Source organism: Podarcis vaucheri (assembly GCF_965113315.1).
Source record: "Podarcis vaucheri genome assembly, chromosome: 17".
NCBI classification, from domain to species: Eukaryota; Metazoa; Chordata; class Lepidosauria; order Squamata; family Lacertidae; genus Podarcis; species Podarcis vaucheri.
Window position 1 is genome coordinate 12,367,727 of NC_138755.1, and position 18,914 is coordinate 12,386,640.

The 18,914-nt window shown below is 44.0% G+C and overlaps 1 long non-coding RNA gene across 2 annotated transcripts in view; it reads right to left on the bottom strand.

Moving 5' to 3' along the window:
- LOC309522149 overlaps nt 1-18,914 on the bottom strand; it is a 68,814-nt gene that overhangs the window by 262 nt on the left and 49,638 nt on the right. The gene's annotated exons all lie outside the window — the stretch shown is intronic.

Here is an 18,914-nt window from a genome sequence, read left to right on the forward strand (position 1 = left end):
AACAAGGGAGTCATGTGCACTCTATAACTTGCCCTGGTCAACAATCTGCCTGTAGCTTTTTGGGCCAGTTGAAGTTTTCGAACACTTTTCAAAGGCGGCTTTATGATTATCATCTGCAGATTTTGCATGCTGAAAGGTACATTTTGTAGCTTCTGTTATTGTAAAGATACCCGCAGTTATGGGCTATTATCTTACAAACTGCAGTTTTTATTCAGACCAGTTGTGCAGATTAAGACAATGGACAAATATCATGTGGAATGACTTTTTTATCTGCAAGGAAACTCATAGTTGTGGGTTACAAACAACAACTTTTATTCTAATATATTTTTGCACTGATTATGTTGCTAGGTTGATACTCTAAATTGCACATTCCACAAAAGGTGTGTCTGGGAACTGGGTAATTCTTGAATTTCAAAACAATATATACCTGCACGTCATACTGCTGCTTGTGCCCTTCGAACTTGCTCTGCAGGCTACTGAAGGCAAATATACCTATTGCCTTGTTCATTCTTCTCTGAAATGTCAGCAGTTGCTTGCCTACTTACTTTAGACAAAGTTAAGTGTTCTCAGCAGTTTCATTAGGCCAGCTTAGCATGTAATCATTTCCAGGGATGCATAATGATTTGCCCTTGTCAAGTATTTGCTACATAGAATTAGAGAGCATGAAGGTCCTGTGATAAATTTATTCTTGGACCACAAAAAATAAGATTTTTCTTTCTGCCCACAGAAGTAACTACAGTCAAACCTCGATAATAATAATAAAAAAGTGATAAAACATCAGACATTAAAAACTTCCCTAAACAGGGCTGCCTTCAGCTGTCTTCTAAAAGTCTGGTAGTTGTTCTTCTCTTTGAGATCTGGTGGGAGGGCGTTCCACAGGGCGGGCACCACTACCAAGAAGGCCCTCTGCCTGGTTCCCTGTAACCTCACTTCTTTCAGGGAGGGAACCGCCAGAAGGCCCTCAAATCTGGACCTCAGTGTCCGGGCTGAATGATGGGGGTGGAGACGCTCCTTCAGGTATACTGGGCTGAGGCTGTTTAGGGCTTTAAAGGTCAGCACCAACACTTTGAATTGTGCTCAGAAACGTACTGGGAGCCATTGTAGGTATTTCAGGACTAGTGTTATATGGTGCCGGCGGCCACACTCAGTCACCAGTCTTGCGGCTGCATTCTGGATTAGTTGTAGTTTCCTGATCACCTTCAAAGGTAGCCTCACATAGAGCACATTGCAGAAAGTTCTTACTATTCAATATTCACAGAGAGAGGCTTAGAAATGCAGCTTCTTGGAATAATGGCATTGTTCCGAGTGAAGCTCCACCCCCTCCGTCTCTCCCACTTCCTCATGAGTCATTGCTACAGGTGCTGGAAAGTACCCTCTGCCTTTGAGCACTTTGCTCTCCTACTTTCAAGGCCTGCCTTGTTCTGGGGGAGGAGGGTGTGCTGCCAAATACAGCAGTTCTTTCCGAGGATATCAGGACAAAAGGAATGAGGAGGTGGAAGGGGAACCAAAAGAGTTTTATTAACAAATAAACAGCAGGCATACAAAGCATAACATAAAACATACCCAACAGGGGCTACCCAATCTCCCCTTCAGCTGCCCGGAGCCCCAGGTAGAGGAGCAGGAGAAAGACCCCGACCATCAGTCTCCCAGCATCAGGTCCTTTGATCCGGGCAGAAGCTCACCGGGCCCCTCCCACCTATGGCTTTTATAGCCTGCCTTGATGTAATCAAGTGGGCCTGGAATACAGAGCGGCTGAGAGTCTCTCACTACCTGCAGCCGGGTATCCAGCCAGCACTTGCACCACAGAAGAACCCAAGAAACTCCTAACAGGTGTGTGAAACACAAGAATCCAGCAGACCTCAAACTGGGGGTGTTAAAGGGAAAGGGACATGCCACCTAACTCCTCGAAATACAATTGTCTTCCGCATTTCCACTACAGAGGGGTCTGGAATGCTTTCGAAAGACCGTGAGTCCATCAGCTGTTGCTCCCCTGGTGCTGCTTCTTCCTCCTCCTTCTCTCCCATTATTTCCCAGCTTTCCCCCTCATCTGCCTCTGAGCTGTGACCACCCTCAAACCCCTGTTGTAGTTCTGAACTGTCCTCTTCTTCTCTGGAAGATTCAGGCTGGGGAGGCGGTCTCCACCATTCCTCCTCTGCCCAGTCCATGACATGCAGGGAGAAGGAAGAGGATCCCAGCGAGCGGTGTAGCCATGACTGGAGCACACCGGGGCAGTCTGGGGATGAAGGAGATGTTGGGACAGAAAGCCTTCACAGGATGATGGAGGATGGTGAGGGAATGGAGGTCAGTGCCCAGGAACCAGAGCAGCAGGACCCATTGCCAGAAGGGCCCCTGTCTCCCTGAACACGATGGACTCTGAGGGGGTAAGGGACAGCAGGAGGTACCCTCTAGGAGGCTGAGGTAGGCAAGGGCCCACAAAGGCATGTCAATGGGATACCTGTAGGCCTCGTATTATTCTGGTCCACACCCACACCTCTTCAGACACATCCATGGGGTGTAGAAGCTCTGGGCTGGAAGATGAGAAATGAATCTGGAGGAGGAGAGCATTTCTGCACTTCCTGATCACTAAGTAGCATGGAAGTAAGCCAGAGGAGTTGCTCAGGGGAGACAAGAAGGAGATCCTTTGCCTCCACCAAGAGCAGATAGCAGCCTTTCTTCTGCTGCAACACACACAAGCTATCCACAGTTTGCTTTTTCTCCTCCTATGGTGTGCAAAAAGAAACGCAAATAGCTTAAGAGTTGCAAAATAGATACATGTTTATTATAGAAAGAAATTCACACTATACCCTGTTCCACGCTCTCTCGCACATGGCAAATACAATCTGTCCATACTAAGAACCACTCCTTTCTCCTGCCTTCCTGTGAAAGATGTGAAGAGAACAGCTCTGAGCATGAGCCAAACAGCCCCTGGATTAACCCAAAAGCCAGTTACAGTGGTACCTCTGGATGCAAACGGGATCCGTTCCGGAGCCCCATTCACATCCTGAAGTGAACGCAACCCGTGTCCGCATGTCTGTGCATGCACAGGTCGCGATTCACCGCTTCCACGCATGCGCGTGATGTCATTTTGAGCATCTGCGCATGCACGAGCAGCAAAATCCGGAAGTAACGCGCTCTGTTACTTCTGGGTCGCCATGGAGCGCAACCTGAAAAGGCTTAACCCGAAGCTACTTCAGCCCGAGGTATGACTGTAATGTTAGACATGTTAACTGGGTTGAGATAATGAAAATGAGAGGGAAGCTGCACATCAAGGTAAAATGAAGATTGGCTTTTTTCTGCCTGGAGACAGATGGGTGGGACCTCCTGTCCATGGTTATACTTTTGGATTGAGATTGGCTGAGTGGTGCAGAGAACTGTTTGGCCAGAGAATGGAAGATTGACAGGAAAGTATCCAGAACGCTCTCTGCATCAAAATGGGTGATGGAAGGATGTGTGAGAATAGAAAAAAATGTGGCTTTGAGATTTTGCAGGGTACTTATTTTTTTTAAAATGCAGGCCATTTCACTTGGTAGAGCTGAGCACCACTGGATCATAACAGAAGCCAATTCATGTTTATAGTAATGGGTCCATGGCCAAGACAACATTTCACAATATTTAAAAACCGCAAGGAAGTGGAAGCTGAACTCTGAATCAGCTCACAGTACCGCAAAACCACAGAAATTTTGAAAAATCAAAGACAAATTGTGAGAGAGCAAATTGTGCAATTGTCTCTAGGCCACAGGCATGTTTGCAATGAGAGATTTCATATTTATATTTTCTGAGTTTTGGGATTGTTACATCCCTAGTACACCTGTGGAGGTGACCTGCCCTTCACCAGCCTGCTTTGACCAGTTTGCAAAGCATTTTGAAGATAAAATCAGTCACTTCCGATCCAACTTACACATGGCTGTTGTAGCAGTTCCTGAAGAGCAGGAGTGGGAAATCTTTGGCCTCCAGAGGTTGATGAACTAAAATTCCAACCAACCCTACACACCATGCCCAATGACCAGGGATGATGGGAGTTGTAGTTCAGCAAGATTTGGAGGGCAAAAGGTTCCTCACACCTGCTGCAGATGTCCCTGAATCTTCTGCTCATCTGGTTAGTTTGGATTCTTTCCATTAGTACCTCCCAGGGAGGCAGCCAAACGGACTGGAAATTCAAATCCGTTTGATCCTTACCAAATATTAGAGAGGTTTTGTCTGTTGCTTAGAGTAATGATTAACTCTTCTTTTATAGATGTCTTTGACCTTAATTCCAATACCCAAATCAAACAAAAGCAACCGTATAATTGGCCTGGGCTGAATAAGACAGATCAGGTTTGAATGTTCCATTTTGAAGAATAGCGATCAAGTGGACACAGATATTCTAACTTAGCCTTTAATAAGAAAGATTAACCAGAGTCATCCCTCTCAAGTTTCAGACGGGGTTTTGGGTTGGAGAATGTTTTTGTGGTCCTGATCAATTTTCTGTATCTAGAGATTGACAGAAAGTATGTGACCTGTGTTTTTACACCATGAAAGAGTATTTTATGAAGATGATTTATAGGTGGTACCTAATGCCAAGTAAATTAGCAAAAATGTGTAAATCAGATTCAGGTACGTGTTGGAAGTCTCAAGAAATGGAGGGTATGTTTTATTATATGTGGTGTAAATTAGTGAAGGATTTCTGGAAGATGATATATAATGAAATGAAGAAAATGTTTTAAAGTACTTTTATAAAAAGACCAAAACCCTTCTTATTAGGAATATTAGGTATGGATGTCCCCACAGATCAAAAAATCTATTTCCCTACGCAACCACGGCAGCCTGAGTGGTTTATGCTCAGAAATGGAGAGAGAAAATAACCCCAACAAAAGAGGAGTGGCAGGTGAAATTGATGGAATATATGGAATTAGCAAATCTAAATAATAGAATAAGAGACCAGTCTTTAAGGAAGAATGGAAAAGTTTGCAGAATATCTGAAGAATTATGTTAAACAAGTTAAAACGTTAGCAGAGTTGGAGTAAATCTAGCAGTTTCAAGTGCTGAAGAAAATAAAACATATGGAGTAAATAGAATATGCAGTTGAAATGGAGAAATAAATGGAACCATGGAAGGGGGGAGGGAAGTCGATCATTATGAATGTATGGTTATATTGATTGAAATGCAAAAAGTATAGTTTTGTTTCATTTTTTAAGAAAGTGTGTGACCTGCTCATGATTCGTTTAACCTCTCAGCAGCTTTTGATATAATTGGTCATCAGATTCTTATGGGGCAGTTGGACAAGTTGGGAGTAAAGGGTAGTGCTTTGCAGTTATTCCACCCCTTTCTGATTAAACTTGGTAGTACTGGGTGAGTTCTGCTGACTCTGTAGAACCTGACCTGGGCAGAGTGCAAGATTCAGTTTTGTTACCCCAAATGCAGCCCGTTAAGGAAGATCATCTGACATTTGGGTGTGTAGTGTCATCAGTATACTGAATCTTTTTCATCTGTTCCAAGTGCTGCAATCGGTTTCTTGTGCCAGTGTTTGGGCTCAGCTGTGGGCTAAGTGAGGCACATGAACTCAAGGTGGTGTGTTTGCCTCTTCTAGATGGAGTCATAGTTCTCCTAAAAGAGCTGACTCACAGTTTGGGTGTGTTCCTAGATTGCCTTTTGGCTGAGTCACCGGTAGCAGGAAATTTTGTCATTTGTTACTGGCCAGTTGCAACCTATCTTTTCAGAGATGGATGCCGTCTGTACCTAGTGACTTGCTCATTTTCAATTTCTCAGTAGCAACTTGAATTTGTCTCTTGTCTAGGGTTGGAGGAGAAATTTGATCTTCTTTGCATTTTAACAAGAAGCCACCTAATTCACACTTCTCAAAGGTATCCTTTGAATTTTGCACTTCTCTGAATTTTGTAGTGCAGTTCTCCAGTCAAACAATATGAACAAATACTGCATATGTTCTGGGGACATGTGATTAAAAATGTGTACACTGGTGAAAATAACATACAAAAATGTCTACTAGGGGAAACTGCTTGCAAAAATGTGTTAATAGGTACAAAAATGTGTTGACTAGGAGGAATTTGCATTAGAAATCCTGATGAATATTTTATGAGAACAAATTGAAGATTATTTCAGAAGTCCAGAGAACTGAATTTAAGACTTCAGCAGGGGACTTCCAGGGTGGCGCCACCGGCAATGGCGGACTCCCTCTGAAACGGAGGGACAAGCTCCGCGAGAAACGGGTCTTTCCCACTACGGCGAAGCGGGGACCCTTTAGAAATCACAGGCGGATGAAGCCTGTGACCTTGGGACTCGGCGGGCACCGTTAGCGCCCCCCAACCCGCAAAGGAACCCAATAACGGGCTCCGAAGCGAAGAGGGGGAGGTGGCACGGTGCTGAGAGTCTACCGCTATTTCCGTGGAGCGAAGCCACACAGCCGCTGCCGGGGAGCGCTGCCTTCTTCCTGGACAATTTGGATTCTAAAAAAAAAACCATCGTGAGTACCTAAACCTTGGGAAATCGATTCACAATTTAAGGAATTGGGAAAGAAAGGAATCGGGCTCAAAATTCATTACAATTTGGCACTGAAACGGAAGGTCTAACAGGAAGTCAACCTTCCGTTTTTCTGTAGTCGGAACAAAGCAAAGACAAAGTAAACTGGAGTCTTGAAAATCATTTTAAAGGAGCAGATTTCATCGCCTAAAATAGCTGAACCCCCCCTTCGGCAGCAGGAGGAGAAGGGGGTGCTTTCTTTGAACTGTTTTAACCTGCAGAAGTAAGTTTAAAATAAAGTAATTTTCCACCGTCCTGACCCAGGGAGCAGGGTGTCAGGATTGACGTTTGAAGCTCATTGACCAGGACAGAAGCTGTTTGACAGATAGCTAAAAGAAGGGGAAAAACTGGAATTCCACTGTCTTTTTTTTTTTTTGCAACTTAAAAATAACAACGATAGACAAAGTATCTAAAAGTAAAAGAAACTTTGGGGCTGGATTTGTAATTTGCAACAGAAATTTTCCCTCTAGGGGGGATAGTGAAACTGTAACTAGGGAATTTCCAGCCGCTACAGTATAACCCGTGGGAATTGAGTGGTGACCTTGAAGGACAATGTGCTCAGAAATGTTGTTGTGTGCTTTTCTCAAAACAAATGCTTTACTGGAAGAAATTCATGAGGGAATGAATTTGATGACTGATTTGGTTGGAAATCTTAAGCAGAATGTGGGAAATCTTGGACAGGCAGTAGAAAAAAGTATGGAGTTTACCCAGGAATTATACCAGGACTGTGCCTTGTCAGAACAGAGGAAAGAAGAAGATTCTGCTGACCTTTGGGAGTCAGAAATGGAGCCACAGATGGAGGTTGTGGCCCTGCAGGAACATGAACCTTTGGAATTGGCAATTGACTTTCGTAAAAATCAGACTCGGAAAGATGAAGTTTCGACTGGACTGGAAATGGGGGGTTGGATTGACCCCCCTGAACAGGGACATATGGACTTTCCGAGTGTGGTAGTGGATTGTGAGAGGCTTGGAGATATGGGGATCCTAAAGTTTGGAGGGACTTTGAAACATGCATTTAAGTACTACATGGAGCTCAGTTTGGACTGTGGAAAAGGGACCTTTTGGTTGGAAGGAGGTAAAAGCATTATTAAATTGGAGACCACAAGTGTGAAAAGAAAACATGAAGAAAAACAGTGGAAGGGACGTGGAAGAGATTTAAGAGCCTCGGATATAAGATCACCAGGTTAATGTGCCAGCTTAATGGGATAAATGGACTGACAAACCTGGGACCTGGGGGAAGGGACGTTGGATGAAGACTTTTATCTTTTGTTATTAGGACAATTTTATATAATTGATGAATATTAGAAGGATGCATGAAATGAAATTGCTTGGATCTGGTATAAAAGTTTAAGGGATTAGGAAAGAATATAACGGTTAAGAGAAGTTATCAAAAATAAAATTTAGGTTAAGGTTTTTTATACGACAATGAGGAGAATAGAGTAAGGTAATGTAATGAAAGATTAGAATAGGGTAAAAACTTGATGGTAAGGATTTGCTGAACTAACAAATTGGACTGGAATACAAAAAAGGGAGGGATGAGGAGGTCTGGGGAAATAAGTGTATGAAGATATGTTACGAAAATTAATGTGTTTTTAACTGTTTCTATTTTCTATGTTGTTTCCCCTTTTTATTTTTTCATTTGTTTTGTTATAATCTGGAAACTTTAATAAAATATCATTTAAAAAAAATATGAATTTAAGACTTCAGTATTCTAACCTTACTGAACTCAACAGCATTTGCTTCTGAGTAGGCATGTACACAGGTGGCGCTGTGGGTTAAACCACAGAGCCTAGGATTTGCCAATCAGAAGGTCAGCGGTTCGAATCCCCGCAACGGGATAAGCTCCCGTTGCTCGGTCCCTGCTCCTGCCAACCTAGCAGTTCGAAAGCACGTCAAAGTGCAAGTAGATAAATAGGTACTGCTCCGGCGGGAAGGTAAACAGCGTTTCCGTGTGCTGCTCTGGTTCACCAGAAGCGGCTTAGTCATGCTGGCCACATGACCCGGAAGCTGTACGCTGGCTCCCTCGGCCAATAAAGCAAGATGAGCACCGCAACCCCAGAGTTGGTCACGACTGGACCTAATGGTCAGGGGCCCCTTTACCTTTAGCTAGGCATGCATAAAGGTAAAGGTAAAGGTACCCCTGCCCGAGCGGGCCAGTCTTGACAGACTCTGGGGTTTGTGCGCCCATCTCACATCTATAGGCCGGGGGCCAGCGCTGTCCGGAGACACTTCCGGGTCACGTGGCCAGCGTGACAAGCTGCATCTGGCGAGCCAGCGCAGCACACGGAACGCCGTTTACCTTCCCGCTGGTAAGCGGTACCTATTTATCTACTTGCATCCGGGGGTGCTTTCGAACTGCTAGGTTGGCAGGCGCTGGGACCGAACAACGGGAGCGCACCCCGCCGTGGGGATTCGAACCGCCGACCTCTCGATCGGCAAGCCCTAGGCACTGAGGCTTTTACCCACAGCGCCACCCGCGTCCCTAGGCATGCATAGGATTGCATTATTAATTTGCCTACATCTATCTCAATGCAAGGGAGCAATGAGATAAAAAAAAAATCAATGGAATGAAGATGATTAAGAGGGAGAGACCTGAAATGCAAAATTTCCACATTTCATTTTCTTCTGACTTAAATATTTACAATATGCACCTAGTAATAATTTTGGGATAACAATATTTTTAATGGCCACCCAACATTTATAAACCAGGGCTAAGGTGAAGGTAAAGGGACCCCTGACCACTAGGTCCAGTCGTGACCAACTCTGGGGTTGCGGTGCTCATCTCACTTTATTGACCGAGGGAGCCGGCGTACAGCTTCCGGGTCACGTGGCCAGCATGACTAAGCCGCTTCTGGCGAACCAGAGCAGCGCATGGAAATGGCGTTTACCTTCCCGCCGGAGCGGTACCTATTTATCTACTTGCACTTTGACGTGCTTTTGAACTGCTAGGTTGGCAGGAGCAGGGACCGAGCAACTGAATCAGAAATAAACCTCGCTGAGTTCGAAAGGACTTACCCCCAAGTAAATCTGATTGGGGGTCTTATTTTATAGATCGTAAGGTACAGAATCACCTCATGATGAGAATTATGAATGAGGGACTTTAAGAAAGAAAGTGATGCCTCTCAATGCGATGACAAGGAGGCAGCCAAAGGGGCAAAAAGTCAGCCCTGGGCTTGGGTGGAACAAATGTTTGTGAAATCTCCCTCTCTTTCTGCCATCTCTCCCCACTCATAGAACAGGAAGCAGATTAAGACTCTGTACATATTGCAAGCTTAAAATACACAGAGGTTGTTCTTTTTCTCAATTCAGATCGAAGCCAGTTTGAGGACTAATGGGTCCAAGTACAGTATTCCCTGGAAAAAAACAGCAGTATAGATTTGGATTCTGGTTAACTTCATTTGCACACCATTTCTCAAACCAGCACTGGGACTGCACGTGATGCAAAGTAAGCAGGAGTGTGTACACAGCCAAAAGGGACGTTTTAGTTGGTGGCAATGTGCCATGGCAGATGAGTTTAGGACAGCTGTCTTTAAAGAAACAGAAACAATCTGTCATTATGACAGTTGTACATTCTCCTCTCTCAGCCATGTTTGGGATTACAGATGAGTTGAGTGAACAATTGTGTTATAAAGAACTGCTTGTTTACAAGTCACTTTGGGTTGCCTTGAGCAAGATAAAATGACTGAGAACTTTAGTAAATCATAAATAGTCAGAATTAATGTTTCTTTTGGTGGCAGCTCACCTAGAAATGGCCCAACATTGGCACTCCGCTACAGGAATCTTGATATGCTAAAGTTTGGTCTGTTGCTGTGGCTGAAAAGTTAACTTGTCAAGTACAGTGGTACCTCAGGTTAAGTACTTAATTCGTTCCGGAGGTCCGTACTTAACCTGAAACTGTTCTTAACCTGAAGTACCACTTTAGCTAATGGGGCCTCCTGCTGCCGCCACACGATTTCTGTTCTCATCCTGAAGCAAAGTTCTTAACCTGAGGTAATATTTCTGGGTTAGTGGAGTCTGTAACCTGAAGCGTATGTAACCTGAAGCGTATGTAACTCGATATACCACTGTAGAAGCAAATCACATCAAATCCTTCGACTTTCTATGTTGAATGGCATTTATTTTCTTTCATATACGTACTACAAAGACAAAACAAGGAGGCCCCCTTATGGAAACCTGTGAAGAGATCTACTGGATTATGGACAGGAGTTATTACTGTGCCTCTCATATGCCTATGCAAATACCCGGTTGTCCATTGTAATTCTCTAAACAAAGTGACTAATGAGCTGCTTTTGCCTTGGTTCATGGTTATTTGTTGTCACACGTTTGTTACAATTTGTGATTCTTTTTTTTAAGGGCTAGTGTTGTACATGTGGATGGTACGTTCTTTCACCTTTTTGACTCTGGGTGTGGCTTATCCCAGAGCCATTTGTACTGTACACCTTTTTGATTTATTTAACAAGTGCCACTTAACCAGAAAAACCTAATTGCAGTTTACAGAAAAACAATCTCATCGTGACATAATAAAGCCTTAACATTACATGTCTGACTATAAATCACATGTATTGCTAATTATTACTTGTAGATGTTAATAACTCCCGTTGATAATAGGATGGCTGATTTATGCTTTGAAACACCACCATCCGGGGGGGGGGGAGTTATAAAGTTGTTTACATTGTTTCCTCCTCAATAAAAACATCATAAAAAGGACCAGGTGAGTGAATCAGAGGGAAGCCTCCAGCAACGCAGTCTGCCCACTGGCCCCGCCCCCCAGGCTGCCACGGATTGGCCAGAATTCAAAACTGGGTCTGGCGGGAACCCAGCCAATGGCTGGGAGAAAAAGGCGGGGCTCCAGGATGGGGGAGCACCATGCCGGGTCACAACCGCTGCCCACCCTTGTACCGGGTAAGCGGCCATTTCCTCTACAATAAAAACATCATAAAAAGGATATTGTGGCAAGTTGCTGTCATTTTTGGAACAGTTCAGAAACCAACTTGCTTCCATGTAGGAACTGATGTATATTTCTTCTTGGTAGAGAACTGGAAAACTTTATTTTGGCTTGAGGTTTTGCAGGTTTTAGATGCTCTTTTCTGTGCAACTTTTGAGAGTTTCAAAGTACAGTACCCGACTCCTTTTGTCATGGATACACATTTCAGACTCAGTGGTAGACACTGCTTTGAAAGCAGCTACAAGTTTGAATAAACACTGACCTCATGACTTTTTTAAAGGCAGGTTAAGACATGATCCTCGAGAAAAGATTCTGGTGATGTTCTTTGACATGCCCTTTTAAATGTGTTTGTGGGAGGCGGGGGTTATTGCTTTGTTTTGCTTTTGCTCTTTTTATGTATTTTGTGTTTGTATTTTGTATTTTTATGCTGTGAACTGCCCTGAGATCTTTGGATGAAGGTAAATGGATGGATGGGTGGGTGAATGGGCCCCACCTCCTAGACATGCTTTAGGAACCAGAGCTTCCAGTAATTCTGAAGCAGAGCTACTCCCTGTGGCCTGGCCAGGCCACGTCGTCCTCTTATATATCTGCTGGGATTGACAAAGCTGCCTCTGATTGGTTATCATTTAACTCTCACGGGAAATAATTAGCATCACACGTCATGTGCATGGAAGTTGCCGAACCAATTAATTAACTAGAAGGATTACTGTTAATAGCACCAGTTTTCCTATACTGTAACTTGATATTGCTGAATATGGGCAGGCCGGGTCGTCCTCTTATATACCTGCTGGGATTGACAAGGCATCTGACCCTCACCTTAATCTCATAGCTCTCCTGTAGCTGCCTCTGGTTGGCTATCATTTAACTCTCACGGGAAATAATTAGCATCACACATCCTGTGCATGGAAGTTGCCAAACCAATTAACCAACTAGAAGGACTACTGTTAATAGCACCCGTTTTCCTATACTGTAACTTGATATTGCTGAATATGGGCAGGCCTATGGCAGCCCACAAGGCAAACACTTATGAAAACCTTCCAAATTTAATTCCTTTGTATTCTGTAGAGAAACCAGCTTTGACATTTAGAAACATTTCCAATTTCTTTTAGGTGTGGAGTGGTGAGACTAAAGGGTGCATCGCAAATGTGTGTGTGTTGCCTGCTAAGTACCATTGGTCTGAACATGATGCTTCAAAGCCAATTTGGCTCTTTTTGTGTCTTATCCATACTTGCTTCTTTTTGCCCATGAACCTAAACGAAGAAGTCATGATTTCTGCACTGTTGTAATGGACACCATCTCCCATCCTTCAGCTGGTGTGTTGCTGAATCCACATTGGAATGCATTCCCCTCAAAAAAAAATTGCAACGCAGTCAAGTTGTTCTGTACCTTGATTATGCAGTCTTAAAAGTTCCATAACAAAGAAAGTAAAGGTGTTCAGAACATGGAGCTTGTGCCATGAGGAATCTAGTGATACATCACTGTCTTATTCTTCTTTGGTGATCACTTGTAGCTGAGTCTTAACATTGAGTCAGTAAGCGACTGTGGAGGCCAATTCTGGATCCACACGTCCTTCTATATTGGGGACATAGGTTTCTGGGCAGGAGTTCATCATGGTGAGGGTTTGTCAAACATGCCTTCCTCTTAGCACATTTCTGCCTTTGTCCTGAGTTTGAGCGTCTTCAAATTCCATGACACCCTTTGGTAAAGGCTATTCTCCAGCTGGAGCACTCACAGGCCAGTGTTTCCCACTCGTTGGTGTTTATACCACATTTTTAAAGATTTGCCTTGAGAGAGTCTTCAAACTTCTTTTGTTGACCACCAGCACTACACTTTCCATTTTTAAGTTTGGAATAGAGCATAGCTGTCAACGTTTCCCCGTTTTTAAGGGAAATTCCCGTATTCCGAATAGGATTCCTCACAAGAAAAGAGAAAAGTTGACAGCTATGGAATAGAGTAGTTGCTTTTGAAGATGATAATCGGGCATCCGAACAACATGACCAGTCCAACGAAGTTGATGTTGAAGAATCATTGCTTCGACACTGGTGATCTTTGCTTCTTCCAGTACACTGGCATTAGTTTGCCTGTCTTCCCAAGTGTTGTGTAAAAAAATTCAGAAATATTGTTGATGGAATCTTTTGAGGAGTTGGAGATGGCGTTTATAAGTGGTCCATGTTTCACAAGCATACTGTAAGGTTGGTAATCCAACAGCTTTGTAAGCAAGCATTTTGGTTTCCCTGTGAATGTCTACCCTGCTGTCCAAGGCACAAAACCCCTGCAGGAATGACTGGGTCTCAACCACACCCTAGTGCCTTTCCCTTTTCGGATCTTTTCCATCCCAATCGTTGTGCAATGGTTTTGGCACAGTGTTGTTCCTTTGTTGCTAGGGAGGGGCAGGCAGGCAGGCATCCTTTTCCCACGCCCTAGAATGATCTGGCTTCAGAAGGCCTCAGGATAGGACTGTGAGGTGAAGCTAGCAGGGAAGTTGATGAGCCAGCAGCCTCTGTCCTCTCTTTCCGCTCAGTAAACAGGAAGGCCTCCATCTCAGGGTGCACAAATATAAAGGATACTGCTGCCAAGGGTGTATGAAGTAGTCAGCTGGGGGTGGGCAAAGAGGGGTAGGACCAAAGAGTGTTGTGGAGGGTGGGAGAGAATTGAGCTGCCAGTTGGAGAAGATTGCCCTAAATTGCTGACCTGCCCATGCAGATGTCATGCTACTGGTACTCTTCCTGACTGGTTCAAATCTTTTCTGGTGTTGGAGGTTGAACTCTGAATTTTGTTAAAGGACCACTGCTATAGCTCAAGGAACTCACGATCCTGTGGGGTCCGCTTGTTGGTTAGAGTAAAGCAAGAAACTGCAAGCAGGTGTATAAAAAGCAATGCAGCTTGTAAGCCTGATCTTTAGTTTGTTGCAACAAGGTTTCTACGACTAAAATAACATCAGAAGAAGAAGCCCCCAAGAAAGGATGCAACTTCTTTAAAAGCTGTTCCCCCACTCCCCGATCCCACCTCTAAGAGTGTAATACAAACATCACAACATGTCACAGAAAGAGGTGGTGTTTAATGGAAATGTGAGTCCTTGACAGGTCACCTGATATGTGTGTGTGTGTATCTATATCTATATATCAGGTTTATACATTTCAATAATTTTAAAGTCATTTTAACATTTCAAAACCTGACTTCCTTCCCCCTCTTTCTGCGGTTCCTTAAATTTATTTTTAATATTTTCGGCATATCCAAATTAACTCAATTTGTTCATTTATTAATCTAAATATATACTGTTACAAAACTGCAGGTTACAGTGGTACCTCGAGTTACATACGCTTCAGGTTACATACGCTTCAGATTACAGACTCCGCTAACCCAAAAATAGGACCTTGGGTTAAGAACTTTGCTTCAGGATGAGAACAGAAATCGTGCTCCAGTGGCGCGGCAGCAGCAGGAGGCCCCATTAGCTAAAGTGGTGCTTTAGGTTAAGAACAGTTTCAGGTTAAGAACAGACCTCCGGAACGAATTAAGTACTTAACCCGAGGTACCACTGTATTATCCTGCCAATGTTCTTATCTGTTTACAATTTGTTTGTAAATATTCAATAAACCATTCCATTCTTTTATAAAAAGTTTGTTATCTTGATTTCTTATTTTTCTGGTAAGTTTCGCCATTGATAGGTCACCTGTCAATCAAGATATCTGAAACTTGACAGGTCAGCTGTCAATCAAGATATCTGAATGGCGAGTCTCCACTCATCTTTCACCTTTCCGGCGTACATTAACATTTGCTTTCACATTCAATCACAGTCATTGCCATACGCTATTCACCTTATCTGTGTCAAACATTTCTTTATTTGTGCATTGATAGCTGCCCTTTTCTCCTAACACCAGTTCTGATAGCTTGTTTGGCAAATTCTGCCCACGTTATCCTGCGCCTTGGAGATCATGGCAGTTCATGGTTTGAACCCCTTTGGTTTAGGTAGTGATCTTGGGCTTGATTTTTATTTACAATTAAACCCATGTGCATACAGTTTCCAGAGTTCCTTCATGTTTTTCCTGAGCTTTCATTCATAAAATTGGCCAAGATTAATAACTTCCGCTAATACTAAACTTATTTCACACACACGGTTTGACAGGCAGGTGTCCGCACTGGCGGAGGAAGAGGGGGCACCACAATCCTGGTGGGGTGCCATCGTGGCTGCCCCCCTGCACTGGGCGCCACGCCCCCGCAGGTGACGTGCCATGCCCCCAGGATGTGCGCCACACCCCGGGGACATGTGCCATGCCCCCTGGGATGCGTGCCAGCCACACCCCTGCCTGCTCTGCGCCCCCAATGCCGGAGCATGAAGCTCCGCCACTGGGTCTCTATAGTTCTCCATTGCTTTCAACAACAACAACAACAACAACAACAACAATAATATTGTATTTATACCCCGCCCTCCCCAGCCAGAGCTGGGCTCAGGGCAGCTAACACCAGTAAAATTACAATAAAAACATAATGGGGGGGGGGGAGAGAAAAGGGAAAAAACCCAGTTTAAAATATGGTTAAAATACAATTTAAAATGCAGCCTCATTTTAATAGTAGCCCATAGATCAAAACCATAAGGGGAGGGAAACAAAAGGGTCAGACTGAGTCCAAACCAAAGGCCAGATGGAACAGCTCTGTCTTGCAGGCCCTGCGGAAAGATGTCAAGCAGTAGCGTAGCGTGGGGGGTGCAGGGGGGGCCGGCCGCACCGGGCGCAACATCTGGGGGTTAGGGTTAGGGGGCGCAAATCCACGGGTTAGGGGACGCAAATTACTTGCCTTGCCCCGGGTGCTGACAACCCACGCTACGCCACTGATGTCAAGTCCCGCAGGGCCCAAGTCTCTTGTGACAGAGCGTTCCACCAAGTTGGGGCCAGTACCTGCAGTTACACACATAGCCTCCTTAGGGGGTGCTGTTGCGCTAGAGGATTTAAAGTTTAAATGGCGACTAGACTTAACTCTGCTTGGATCGCTGGTGTATGCATGTGTGGGTTCCCCAGGGAGTACATAGAAGAAGACTTAGACCTCGGATCATGGTGGTGGGACACGGGTGAGCAGTCTGGGGAAGAGATGAGCTCGGAGGTGCTAGAAGCACCATGTCCACATGGCATGTGAATGTTGTCACCAGCACAGCCCCGGACTTGTGGGGCCAGGGAGTTGTGTTTCGAGTGACATTGTGGGAGTGTCATGTGTATGACATTTTAGGTGCTTTCTACTGGTGTGGTCTCCGTCTCAGCTTCCAGGCTAAGCACTCTTTGGCTATGGCAGGAAGTTCGCCAAAATAGTGGTGATGTATCTCCTCCTCCCCCAGCATAATCGGTGCATCAGATTGTTCATTAAGTGCAGTTTTTGTAGGGTGGTGGATTTCAGTTCCTGAGCTGCAGTTCCCAGGGCCCTCCTCCAAAATCATAGACACCATGCTACAACCATTGCAAGGATGCTCCTTGCCCAGAGATGGAAAGACAACAAGATACCTACTAGGGTGGACTGGCAGATGAAATTGGTCTGTGCAGAGATGGCAAGATTAACCGGGAAAGTCAGAAATCAGGAGGATGGGATAAATATACAATGTACCTGAAAGACCACTGTAAACACTTGAAGAAGAGTTTGGATTTGATATCCCTCTTTATCACTACCCGAAGGAGTCTTAAAGTGGTTAACATTCTCCTTTCCCTTCCTCCCCCACAACAAACACTCTGTGAGGTGAGTGGGGCTGAGAGACTTCAGAGAAGTGTGACTGGCCCAAGGTCACCCAGCAGCTGCATGTGGAGGAGCGGAGACGCGAACCCGGTTCACCAGATTACGAGACTACTGCTCTTAACCACTACACCACACTGGCTCTCACCGCACTTGAAATCTTTGGCAGGCTTTAAAGAACTCTTGTAATCACACTTAGACTTTGGATACAATGGAGGATGATAAACTAGACAGATTTATAATATGCAGTTTAAAAAGTTAGTTAAAGAGTCCACAGAGGGGAGGAGGGGAGTCTTGAGATTCAAAAGAATATTGAGTAAAGTTTGATATTTGTGATAATACTATGTGTGTGAAGGAATTTGTAAAAATCAAATGACATTTTTTTTTAAAAAAAATCATAGACACCACAATAAAACCTACTATTTTTCTAGTGGTAATAATTCTTATACTTAAATAAGGAGGAAGAACCACCAAATAAGAGGAAGGGAAAAAGTTTAAGGGAATTTAAAGCAAAGTTCAGTCAGGTCTAGGGGAGAAGGTTCTCCCCCTAGTGGATAGTCAAGGGAACAGCAACAAACCGGTGTATTTTAAGAGAACATGAAAGGGGTCAAAGCACTGTGCCCCATGCCAGAAGCAGGGCCAAAAGTGCAGACACTGAACTCTGGTTTTGTTAGATACCAAGAGAAACAAAGCTGAATATTGCATCATTTCCCCGTCTCAAATCATCCTTCCAATTCCCCAGCACAGCAGAGAAGAGATAAGTCACCGAGGGCATCATTAGGAAATTGGCACTTTTCAAATAAGTGATTTCTGAGGGACACCTGAACTTATAATTGCATTTATCAGTTTTAATTCCCTTCTGTTGTTCTCTTAGACAAACAAGACACTTGGGGGTTGGTTATTTTCTTCTGCTAAAATATGAACTTCAGGGACCGTTAGAGAGCTTGTTGCTATTTGATTCTTTTAAAAATAAACCAGTTTCATAGCAGAAATAAGAAATAAGAGAAGTGGTCCTTTTGTGGATCAGTAACTGGTTAAGTAAGAGGAAGCAAAGGGTAGGAATAAGTGGACAGTAAGCCCAAGTTTAGATTGATTAAGCATAATTTTGAGGTACCAGAGGAGGTTTCCTGCCTGTTGGTCATCACTAATTACCCAGAATTTGCCATTATCTTGCACTAGCAATTTGAAGGATCCACTGATAAAGGATCCCCATGGTTTTGAAAGCCAGAGTGTATTAAAAAAAGCCAGACTAAAAGCTTTGTGGCAGGAAAGGATCCCTGGACAGAGAACCTCAAATATTTCTATCAAATCCAACCCACATTTCAGTTCATGGAAATGGAGCAATGCTTTGAAAATAGCTTCTTTAGCTTGATATCTCTAGAATCAGATGACTATGTCCCTAGGGCGGTCTGATGTGTGAGGTCCTCATACTCAACCAACTTCAAATCCACCTGACAGATACCTCATCCACCCACGTTTTACCTGCTTCTCCACAAGAATATAAATGGGGGACAGAAGCCTTACTGAAATCAAGACATAGCATTCTCCTGATCCACCATGCTTGTAACTCTGTCAAAAAATTAAATGGGATTCGTCTGGCATGACTTGTTTTCCAGAAACCCATGCTGGGTCTTAGTAATCACAGAATCTTTTCTATGTGCTCACAGACAAATGGTTTTATTATCTGTTCTAAGACCTTTCCTGGTATCGATGTCAAGCTCACAGGTCAGTAGCTACCTGGGTCTTC